This window comes from Odocoileus virginianus, chromosome 8 (genome assembly GCF_023699985.2).
Source record: "Odocoileus virginianus isolate 20LAN1187 ecotype Illinois chromosome 8, Ovbor_1.2, whole genome shotgun sequence".
NCBI lineage: Eukaryota > Metazoa > Chordata > Mammalia > Artiodactyla > Cervidae > Odocoileus > Odocoileus virginianus.
The window spans coordinates 62,220,123-62,232,890 of NC_069681.1; positions in this window are offsets into that span (position 1 = coordinate 62,220,123).

Sequence of the window (12,768 nt, forward strand, 5' to 3'; positions counted from 1 at the left end):
TGTCTCTTCAAGACTAAAAGGCAAATCTGCTAAGACAGAGTGTAATAGATTGGAGTGAAATCAATCATTTCACCTTTGCTGTATTCTATTGTGGAGAAGCAAGTCCAGGTTCTACCCTTATTTAAGGATAGATATTGACAGACTATGGGCCTCTTTGGAATATGTTTGATGCACAATATATTCAGGATTGAGTTACTGATAACTAACTAATGGTAAGCAAATGAGTGAGAAGATATTTTTGGACATTAAGTTTTGATTTTTCCTTTGAATTCTGTGAATAATGAATTTTAATTTTGTTACCAAAACTTATAAAATATGAAATTCTCAATTAAATGGATTTTATAAATATTACATTATTTTTATTCTCCCATGAAAATATTTGGTGCAATGCTTATAAAACCATAATTCTTACCCTAAGAATTATTGATAAAATGCCAATAAACACATATAACATTAAGAATAAAAAAGGTTATGTACAAAGAAGGCATATAAATGATCAATAGGCATGTGAAAAGGTACTCACATTACTACTTATTAGCCATATATGAAAAGCACAGTGAGATACCACCTCACATCTGTTAAAATGGCTGTTATCAAGAAGACTGAGAAAAAACACATGAGTGTGAAAAGAGAACACTTTGGAGAAAAGAGAACCCTTGTACACTGTTGGTTGGGATGTAATGATGCAGTCAATATGAACAACAGTATGAAGTTTCTTCAGAAAATTAAAAATAGAACTACCATATGATTCCTTAATTCCGCTATTGACCAGCTAAACAAAATCACATATTGATATATACTGTACATGTTGAAAATCATTAGTAATTGATCATTTAGTTTTCAAGAAAAACTTACATTATTTTAGAGATAATAATTAATAGAAATTCACCTAGAAAATTCTGAGATATTCATCTACCAAGAACCACAGGATATTATTTATTTATATATATAAATATGTATATGGAAATACATATTTATACATATGTGTGAGTCTGTACTCAGTCACTTAAGTCATATCTGACTCTTTGCAACCCCATGAACTGTAACCTTCCAGGCTCCTCTGCCCATGGGATTCTCCAGGCAAGAATACTGGAATGGATTGTCATGCCCTCCTCCAGGGGTTCTTCCTGACCCAGGGATCAAACCTGCTTCTCCTGTGTCTCCTGCACCGCAGGTGGATTCTTTACCACTGAAACACCAAGGAAGCACCAAAATGGGACTGTGTTATTTTCAGAAAATAAAAAATTGAGCACATAAGTACACTCAAATAAATTAGAAAATAAGAAAAAAAAGAGGTGTGCGTGTAAATATATGTGAATACTAAGCAACAGATATGTAGATATACACATAATAAACCAAAATCTTCCATATAATCTATCAACTGAAACTTATTTTCCCCATAAAATAATGCAGGATATATAACAATCCAAAATGTCTTATAAACTAAAAATTGCAGCACTTCATATATATTCAACAACAGTCTAGAGTTCAATAGATTCGCATGACCTAAGAAAGAAGTGAGGCTAATAAAACTGGAAACTCATTGAGTTTTAAAAGGTGATGACCATGGAAATAGAAGTGCAGTGTTTCCAATTGACAGGATAGTGTAAATCTATGCTACAGGCTCTAGATATATACCTGTCACAACTAAAACTGGATGTAGAGAGAATCACTAACAAGCGGGAGTCTCATTAAAAAAAAAAAAAAAGGTGTGTAAAGAAAAACCCTTTCAATTAAAGAATGGGTGCTTGCTTTTGTTCTTAAACTATTAAGGGAAAGTCAATCACTTGATTTCATTATGAATCCCTTCTCTGTCTAATTAACTACCTAAAGCAATAATGTATTTGACACTCAATATATTAGCTTGAGTCTATGCTGTTTTTATGTGATTTGAGTTTCAGGGAGAAAGATTTGTCCATGTATGTATTTTCTGAATTTGAAAATATACTTGCTCTAAAAAATAAGTGAATTTTAAAAACACTTTCTCATCTGTCTGAAGGCAACAGTTAACATTAAGACTGTATTTTATGGATCAACTTTAAATTACTAAATTTTATAAAAAATCTAACATTGATTACCTACACTTTTATATAAGCAAGAACAAAAGAAAGACACTGACTTTCACTCATTATATGGAATATATATGGTTTAAAAGCACATGAAAATATACTCAACATCACTTATTGTTTGACAAATGCAAATCAAAACTGCAATGAGGCTTCACCTCATAACAGTCAGAATGGCCATCAGCAAAAAAAAAAAAAAAAAAAATCTACAAACAATACATGCTGAAGAGAGTGTGGAGAGAAGGGAACCCTCCTACACTATTGGTCAGAAAATAAATTGGTACCTCCACTAATGAGAAAAGCATGGAGGTTCCTTAAAATACTAAAAATAGAGCTACTATATGACCGTGCAGTCTCACTCCTGAGTATATATCCACAGAAAACACCGTCCAAAAAAAATATACACACCCAAAGTTTCATTACAGCACTGTTTCCAATAATACAGACATGGAAGCAAACTAAATTTCCATCAACAGAGGAATAGACACAGAAAGTATGGTACATATAGAAAATAGAGTATTACTCAGTGACTAAAAAGAATGAAACAATGTCATTTGCAGCAAGATGGATGACCCTATAGATTGTCAGGCCAAGTGAAGTAGGTCAGACAGGAATAAAATTATGCATGTGAATCTGTTTATGTTTTGTAAATAAGCAAGATTTTATTATTTGTTTCAGATTCATACAAGGGATATGATACAATATGTAGAGCTCTATTCCTTTTATCTGACAAAATGTTCAGATAATGAAATCAAGTTCTGACAAAGTGTGGTACACTGGAGAAGGGAATGGCAAACCACTTCAGTATTCTTGCCTTGAGAACCCCATGAAAAGTATGAAAAGGCAAAAAGATAGTACACTGAATGATGAACTCCCCAGGTTGGTAGGTGCCCAATATGCTACTGGAGAAGAATGGAGAAATAACTCCAGAAAGAGTTAAGAGACATAGCCAAAGCAAAAACAAGGCCCAGTTGTTTATGTGACTGCTGATGGAAGTTAAGTCTGATGTTGCAAAGAACAATATTGCATAGGGACCTGGAATGTTAAGTCCATGAATCAAGGTAAATTGGAATTGGTCAAACAAGAGATGGCAAGAGTGAACATCAAAGTTTTAGGAATCAGTGAAAGAAAAGGACCTGGAATGGGCAAATTTAATTTAGATGACCATTAAATCTACTACTGTGGGCAAGAATCCCTTAGAAGAAATGGGAGTAGCCATCATAGTCAACAAAACAGTCTGAAATGCAGTTCACTTCAGTCACTCAGTCATGTCTGACTCTTTGCGACTCCATGAATCACAGCACACCAGGCCTCCCTGTCCAAAACCAACTCTCAGGGTTTACTCCCAGGGTCCATCTAGTCAGTGATGCCATCCAGCCATCTCATCCTCTGTTGTCCCCTTCTCCTTCTGTCCCCAATCACTCCCAGCAACAGGGTATTTTCCAATGAGTCAGTTCTTCGCATCAGGTAGCCAAAGTATTGGAGTTTCAGCTTCAGCAGCAGTCTTTCCAATCAATACCCAGGACTGAACTCCTTTAGGATGGACTGGTTGGATCTCCTTGCAGTCCAAGGGACTCTCAAGAGTCTTCTCCAACACCAAAATTCAAAAGCATCAATTTTTTGGTGCTCAGCTTTCTTCACAGTCCAACTCTCACATCCATACATGACCACTGGAAAAACCATAGCCTTGACCAGATGGACCTTTGTTGGCAAAGTAATGTCTCTGCTTTTAAAGATGCTGTCTAGGTTGGTCATAACTTTCCTTCCAAGGAGTAAGCATCTTTTAATTTCATGGCTGCAATCACCATCTGCAGTGATTTTGGAACCCCAAAAAATAGTCTGACACTGTTTCCATGTTTCCCCCTCTATTTCCCATGAAGTGATGGGACCAGATGCCATGATCTTAGTTTTCTGAATGTTGGGCTTTAAGCCAACTTTTTCACTCTCCTCTTTCACTTTCATCAACAGGATTTTTAGTTCATCTTCACTTTTTCCATAAGGGTGGTGTCATCTGCTTATCTGAGGTTATTGATATTTTTCCCGGAAATCTTGATTCCAGCTTGTGCTTCCTCCAGCCCAGCGTTTCTCATGATGTACTCTGCATATAAGTTAAATGAACAGGGTGACAATATATAGCCTTGACGTACTCCTTTTCCTATTTGGAACCAGTCTGTTGTTCCATGTCCAGTTCTAACTGTTGCTTCTTGACCTGCATACAGGTTTCTCAAGAGGTGGGTCAAGTGGTCTGGTATTCCCATCTCTTACAGAATTGTGATCCACACAGTCAAAGGCTTTGGCATAGTCAATAAAGCAGAAATAGATGTTTTTCTGGAAATCTGTTGCTTTTTAGATGATCCAGCCGATGTTGGCAATATGATCTCTGGTTCCTCTGCCTTTTCTGAAACCAGCTTGAACATCAGGAAGTTCACGGTTCACATATTGCTGAAGCCTGGCTTGGAGAATTTTGAGCATTACTTTACTAGCGTGTGAGATGAGTGCAATTGTGTGGTAGTTTGAGCATTCTTTGGCATTGCTTTTCTTTGGGATTGGAATGAAAACTGACCTTTTCCAATCCTGTGGCCACTGCTGAGTTTTCCAAATTTGCTGGCATATTGAGTGCAGCACTTTCAAAGCATCATCTTTCAGGATTTGAAATAGCTCAACTGGAAATCCATCACCTCCACTAGCTTTGTTCATAGTGACACTTTCTAAGGCCCACCTGACTTCACATTCCAGGATGTCTGGCTCTAGGTGAGTGACCACACCATTGTGATTATCTGGATCATGAATATCTTTTTTGTACAGTCCTTCTGTGTGTTCTTGCCACCTCTTCTTAATATCTTCTGCTTCTGTTAGGCCCATATCATTTCTGTCCTTTATCAGACCCATCTTTGCATGAAATATTCCCTTGGTGTCTCTAATTTTCTTGAAGAGATCTCTAATCTTTCCCATTCTCTTGTTTTCTATATTCTTTGCATTGATCACTGAGGAAGGCTTTCTTATCTCTCCTTGCTATTCTTTAGAACTCTGCATTCAAATGGGAATATCTTTCCTTTCTCCTTTGATTTTTGCTTCTCTTCTTTTCACAGTTATTTGTAAGGCCTCCTCAGACAATCATTTTGCCTTTTTGCATTTCTTTTCCATGGGGATGTTCTTGATCCCTGTCTCCTGTACAATGTCATGAACCTATGTCCATAGTTCATCTGGCACTCTATCAGATCTAGTCCCTTAAATCTATTTTTCACTTCCACTGTATAGTCATAAGGGATCTCATTTAGATCATACCTGAATGACCTACTGGTTTTCCCTACTTTCTTCAATTTAAGTCTGAATTTGGCAATAAGAAGTTCATGGTCTGAGCCACAGTCAGCTCCCAGTCTTGTTTTTGCTGGCTGTATAGAGCTTCTCCATCTTTGGCTGCAAAGAATATAATCAGTCTGATTTTGGTGTTGACCATCTGATGATATCCATGTGTAGAATCTTCTCTTGTGTTGTTGGAAGAGGGTGTTTGCTATGATCAGTGTGTTCTCTTGGCAAAAGAGAGATCATTCTGTCATTTTTGAGATTGCATCCAAGTCCAAGATTGCATTTGGACTCTTCTGAAATGCAGTAATTGGGTGCAATCTCAAAAACGACAGGATGACCTCTGCTCATTTCCAGGGTAAACCGTTCACTCTCATGGTAATCCAAGTCTATGCCCCAACAAGTAATGCTGAAAAAGCTGAAGTTGAACGATTCTATAAAGAACTACAACACCTTCTAGAACTAACACCAAAAAAGTTGTCATTTTCATTATTAGGGAATGGAATGCAAAAGTAGGAAGTCAAGATGTACTTGGAATAACAGGCAAATTTTGCTTTGGGGTACAAAATGAAGCATGGCAAAGGCTAACAGAGTTTTGCTGAGAGAACGCACTGGTCATAGCAAACACCCTCTTCCAACTACACAAGAGAAGACTCTGCACAAGGAAATTACCAGATGGTCAATACCAAAATCAGATTGATTATATTCTTTGCAGCCAAAGATGAAGAAGCTCTATAGTCAGCAAAAACAAGACTGGGAGCTGACTGTTACTTGGATTATGAATGCCTTACTGCAAAATTCAGACTTAACTTGAAGAAAGTAGGAAAAACCACTAGAATATTCAGGTATGACCTAAATCAAATCCCTTATGATTATATAGTAGAAGTGAGAAATGATTCAAGGATTAGATCTGATAGACAGAGTGCCTGAGAAGGTTTGGACAGAGGTTCCAGATATTGTACAGGAGGCAGTGATCAAGATCATCTCCAAGAAAAAGAAATGCACAAAGGTAAAATTGTCTGAGGAGGCCTTGCAAATAGCTGAGAAGAGAAGTGAAAGGAAAGGAGAAAAGGAAAGATATACACATTTGAATGCAGATTTCAAAAGAATAGCAGGAAGAGATAAGAAAGCCTTCCTCTGTGATAAATGCAAAGAAATAGAGGAAAACAATAAAATGGGAAAAACTACAGATCTCTTCAAGAATATTGGAGACACCAAGGGAACATTTCATGCAAAGATGGGCATAATAAATGACAGAAATATTATGGAACTAAAAGAAGCAAAAGATGTTAAGAAGAGGTGGCAAGAATACACAGAAGATCTCATGACCCAGATAACCATGTTGGTGTGATCACTCACCTAGAGCCATGCATCCTGTAATATGAAGTCAAGTGGGCCTTAGGAAGCATCACTATGAACAAAGCTAGTGGAGGTGGTGAAATTCCAGTTGAGCTATTTCAAATCCTAAAAGACAATGCTGTTAAATAGATGCAGTCAATATGCCAGCAAATTTGGAAAACTCAGCAGTGGCCACAGGACTGGAAAAGGTCACTTTTTATTCCAATCCCAAAGAAAAGCAATGTCAAAGAATGCTTAAACTCTTGCACCCTTGCAATCATCTAACACTCTAGCAAATTAGTGCTAAAAAATCTCCAAGCCAGACTTCACCAGTATGTGAACCGTGAACTTCCAGATGTTCAAGCTGGTTTTAGAAAAGGCAGAGGAACCAAAGTTCAAATTGCCAAATCTTTCTTTGGGTCATAGAAAAAGAAAAGAATTCTGGAAAAGCATCTACTTCTGTTTTATTGATTATGCTAAAGCCTTTGATTGTGTAGATCACAGCAAACTGGAAAATTCTGAAAGAGATGGGAATATCAGACCATGTTATCTTCCTCTTGAGAAATCTGAATGCAGGCCAAGAAGCTACAGTTAGAACTGGGCATGGAACAATAGACTGGCTCCAAATTGGGAAAGGGGTACCTCAAGACTGTATATTTTCACCCTGTTTATTTAACGTATATTCAGTGTATATCATGAGAAATGCCAGGGTGGATGAAGCACTAGCTGGAACCAAGATTGCCGGGAAAAATATCAATAACCTCTTATATGCAGATGATACGACCCTATGGCAGAAAAAGAAGAAGAACTAAAGAGCCTCTTGATGAAAGTGAAAGAAGAGAGTGAAAAAGTTAGCTTAAATCTTAACTTTCAAAAAACTAAGATCACGGCATCCGGTTCCATCACTTCATCGCAAATAGATGTGGAAATATTGGAAACGGTGAAAGATTTGATTTGGGGGGGGGCTCCAAAATCACTCAGATGTTGACTTCAGCCATCAAATACGTTTGCTCCTTGGAAGAAAAATTATGACTAACCTAACAACATATTAAAAAGCAGAAACATTGCTATGCCAGCAAAAGTCTGTCTAGTCAAAGCTATGGTTTTTCCAGTAGTCATGTATGGATGTGAGAGTTGGACTATAAAGAAAGCTGTGTGACAACAAATTAATGCTTTTGAACTGTGGTGTTGGAGAAGACTCTTGAAAGTCCCTTGGACTGCAAGGAGATCAAACCATCAGTCCTAAAGTAAATCAGTCCTGAATATTTATTAGAAGGACTGTTGTTGAAGCTGAAACTACAGTACTTTGGCCACCTGATGCAAAGAACTGACTCACTTGAAAAGCCCCTGATGCTGTGAAAGATTGAATGCAGGAGGAGAAAGGGATGACAGAGGATGAGATTGTTTGATGGCATCATAGACTCTATGGACATGAGTTTGAGCAAGGTCGGGGAGTTGGTGATGGACAGGGAGGCCTGTTGTGCTGCAGTCCATGGGCTGGCAAAGAGAGCTATGGACCTGAACTGAACTGAATTGATTCATTTTATTCCATGGCTCACACGCACACATTTCTTCATCTTACAAGCCAGTGGCATAGGATCTTCAGATATGTTTGATTCTGTGTTTACATTGATTTCTATCTTACAATAATCTGTGTGACTACATCTGGCCCACCTATTATTATCCAGGATAGTTACTTGTTTCAAAATCTCCAACTCAATCACATTTTCAAAGTCCCTTTGTCATTTAAGATAACATAATGACAGCTTCTAGGTATTAGTACATTGACATAGAGGGGGGCATTATTTACTCTACCATACAGAGCAAGGCATAATAAGAAAAATGTTTCCAACTCTACTCTTAGTTTGGTGCAAAAGTAAATGCAGTTTTGCATTATTGAACTTTGCCATTTGATATTGTAATACATTGTAAAATGTGGTTATATTATACATCATTTTAATAGGCATTTCTCACTTTATGTTGCTTTGCTAATGAGTTATTATCTACTGTTTGTTTTATATTTATTTTAGACTTCAGAAATGATATTAGACAAGAAGCAAATTCGAGTGTTTTTTTTTTTTTTTTTTTGTTTTTTTTTTTGAGTACAAAATGGGTCATAAAGCAGCAGCGACAACTCACAACAAAAACAGCACATTTTGTCCAGGAATTGCTAACAAGTGTACAGTGCAGAGGTAGTTCAAGAAGTTGTGCAAAGGAGATGAGAACCTTGAAATGAGTTTAGTGGCTGGCCATCAGAAGTTGAGAACGACCAACTGAGAGCGTCATCAAAGCTGATCCTCTTACCAGCTACATGAGAAGTTGCTGAAGACCTTAGTGTCGACCACTCTATGGTCATTTGGCATTTGAATCTAATTGGACAGGTGAAAAAGCTTGATAAGTGGGTATCTCATGAGCTGACTGCAAAACAAACAAAATCATCATTTTGAAGTGTATTCTTTTATTCTACACAACAACAATGAACCGTTTCTGGATCAGATTGTGCTACGTGATGAGAAGTGGATTTTATATGATAACTGTGACCACAAGCTCATGGGTTAGACAGAGAAGAAGCTCCAAAGCACTTTCCAAAGACAAATTTGAACCGAATAAAAAGGTCATGGTAACTGTTTGGTTATCTACCATGTAACTCATTATAGCTTTCTGAATCCCAGTGAACTACTGCATCTGAGAAGTATACTGAGGATATTAAAGAGATGCACCAGCAACAGCTGGCATTGCTCAACAGATTGGGTCAAATTCTTCTCTACAACAGTGCTCGACCACAACTCACACAACCAATGCCTCAAAAATTGAATGAATTGGGCTATTAATTGGGCTACTTTGCCTCATCTACCATATTCATCTGACCTTTGCCAACTAACTACCACTTCTTCAAGCATCTCTACAACTTTTTGCAGGGAAAATGCTTCCATAACCAAAAAGTTGAGGTTTGACAGAAAACAGCAAAATTCTGTAAAGCAATTATCCTTCAATAAGAAATAAGTAAATTACAAACAATAATAATAATAAATAAATAAAGGGACACAGAAAAAAAAAAAAAAAAGGCAGAAAACGCTTTCCAAGAATTTGTTGAATCCAGAAGCAAAGACTCACACTACAGGAATAAACAAACATACTTCTCATTGGCAAAAGTGTATAGATAGCTGTTGTTGTTCAGTCACTTAGTCATGTCCAACTCTTTGCAACCCCATGAAGTGCAGCACTCCAGCTTTTCCTGTCCTTCACTATCTCCTGGTGTACACACAGACTTATCCATTGAATTGGTGATGCCATCCAGCCATCCAGCCACTTCATCCTCTGCCATCCCCTTCTCCTCTTGTCCTTAATATTTCCCAGTATCAGGGTCTTTTCCAATGAGTCAGTTCTTCACATCAGGTGGCCAAAATATTAGAGTTTCAGCTTCAGCATCACTCCTTCCAATGAATATTCAGGACTGATTTCCTTTAGGATGGGCTGGTTTAATTCCCTTGTTGTCCAAGAGACTCTTGAGAGTCTTCTCCAGCAGTACAGTTCAAAAGTATCAATACTTTGGTGTTTAGTTTTCTTTATGGTCCAACTCTCACATCCATACATGGCTACTAGAAGAAGCATAGCTTTGATTATATCATTTTTCCAGTAGTTATGTATGGATCTGAGAGTTGGACTATCAAGAAAGCTGAGTGCTGAAGAATTGATGCTTTTAAACTGTGGTGTTGGAGAAGACTCTTGAGAGTCCCTTGGGCAGCAAGGAGATCCAACCAGTCCATCCTAAAGGAAATCAGTCTTGAATATTCATTGGAAGGACTGATGCTGAAACTGAAACTCCAGTACTTTGGCCAGCTAATGCAAACAACTGACTCATTTGAAAAGACCCTGATTCGGGGAAAGATTGAAGGCAGGGGGAGAAGGTGACGACAGAGGATGAGATGGTTGGATGGCATCACCGACTCAATGGATATGAGTTTGAGTAAACTCTGGGAGTTGCTGATGGACAGGGAGGCCTGGTGTGCTGCAGTCCATGGGGTTGCAAAGATTCAGATATGACAGAGTGACTGAACTGAACTGAACTGAGGTAGACCTTTTTTGCAAAGTGATGCCTCTGCTTTTTTATATGCTGTGTAGATTTGTCATGTCTTTTCTTCCAAGGAGCAAGCATCTTTCAATTTCATGGTTGGAGTCACCATCTGCAGTGATTTGGAAGCCAATGAAAATAAAGTCTTTCATTGTTTCCATTTTCCTCCCATCTCTTTCCATGAAGTGATGTGATTGGAAGCCATGATCTTAGTTTTTCGAATACTGAGTTTTAAGCCAGATTTTTCACTCTCCTCTTTCACCTTCATCAAGAATCTCTTTAGCTCCTCTTTGCTTTCTGCCATTAGATTGTTGTCATCTGCATATCTAAGATTATTAATAATTCTTCTGGCAATATTGATTCCAGCTTGTGCTTCATCCAGCCTGGCATTTTGTTTTGATGTACTATGCATATCATTTTAAAGCAGAGTGATAGTATACAGCCTTGATGTACTGTACCCCTTTCCCAATTTTGAACCCAACCATTGTTCTATTTCTGGTACTAAATGTTGCTTCTTATCTAGCATACAGGTTTCTCAGGAGACAGATAAGGTTGTTTGGCATTCTCATCGCTAAGGGTTTTCCACAGTTTATTGTGATCCACACAGTCAAAGGCTCTAGTGTAGTCAATAAAGCAGAAGGAGATGTTTTTTCTGGAACTCTCTTGCTTTTTTCTATGATCCAGTGGATGTTGGCAATTTGATCTTTGATCCATTGGATGTTGGCAATTTAATGTCTGGTTCCTCTGCCTTTCCTAAATTCAGCTTTTACCTCTGGAAATTCTCAGATTCACCTACTGTTGAAACTTGCATTGTAGGATTTTGAGCACAATCTTGCTAGCCTGTGAAATGAGTGCAATTGTGCGGCAGTTTGAACATTCTTTGGCATTGCCCTTCTTTGAGATTGGAATGAAAACTGACATTTTCCAGTCCTGTGGCCACAGCTGAGTTTTCTAGATTTTCTGGCTTATTGAGTGCAGCTCTTAAAAAACATAATCCTTTAGGATTTAAAGTAGCTCAACTGGAATTTGATCATCTCCACTTGCTTTGTTTGTAGTAATGCTTCAGAAGGCCCACTTGATTTCACATAGAGCCAACAATGTCTGTCTCTAAGCTAATGATCACACCATAGTGGTTGTTTGGGTCTTAAGGCCTTTTCTGTACAGTTCTGTATATTTTTTGCCACCTCTTCTTGATATCTTCTACTTGTGTTAAGTTCCTTCTGTTTCTGTCCTGTATGCTGTCCATCTTTACATAAGATGTTCCCTTGGTATCTCCAGTTGTCTTGAAGAGATCTCTACTCTTTCCCATTCTATTGTTTTTCTCTGTTTCTTTGCATTGTTCACATAAGAAGGCTGTCTTATCTCTCCTTGCTCTTCTTTGGAACTCTGCTTTCAGATGGGTAGATACCCATTCAGATGGATATTAATTGTAATGGTTCCTATTTTGATTATTAAAGATGTGCTTGAGCATAGTTATAATGATTTAAATTTCACGGTCTGAAACCACAATTACTTTTGTACCAATCTAGTTTTACTAAACTTAAACACCTCTTTTGATGGTTTAGTCGCTAAGTTGTGTCTGACTCTTGCGACCCCATGAACTGTAGCCTGCCAGGTTCCTCTGTCCATGGGATTTTCCAGGCAAGAATACTGGAGTGGGTTGCCATTTCCTTCCCCAGGGAATCTTCCTGATCCAGGGATTGAAACTGGGTCTCCTGTACTGCAGGCGGATTCTTTACCGACTGGGCTATCAGGGAATCCCCTAAAAACATCTCTAAGCATCATAATAAAGTATTAGAAAACAAAATGCTATTTAAATATTAAGAGTGAGCATTACTACTGGTATTTACCCTATGCTTTCCTTTTCATTTCATTTTCTGCATTTATTTTTAATTGGAGGACAATTGCTTTACTATGTTGTGTTGGTTTCTGCCATACATCAACACAAATCAGCCATAGATATGCATATGTCCCCTCCCTCTTGAACCT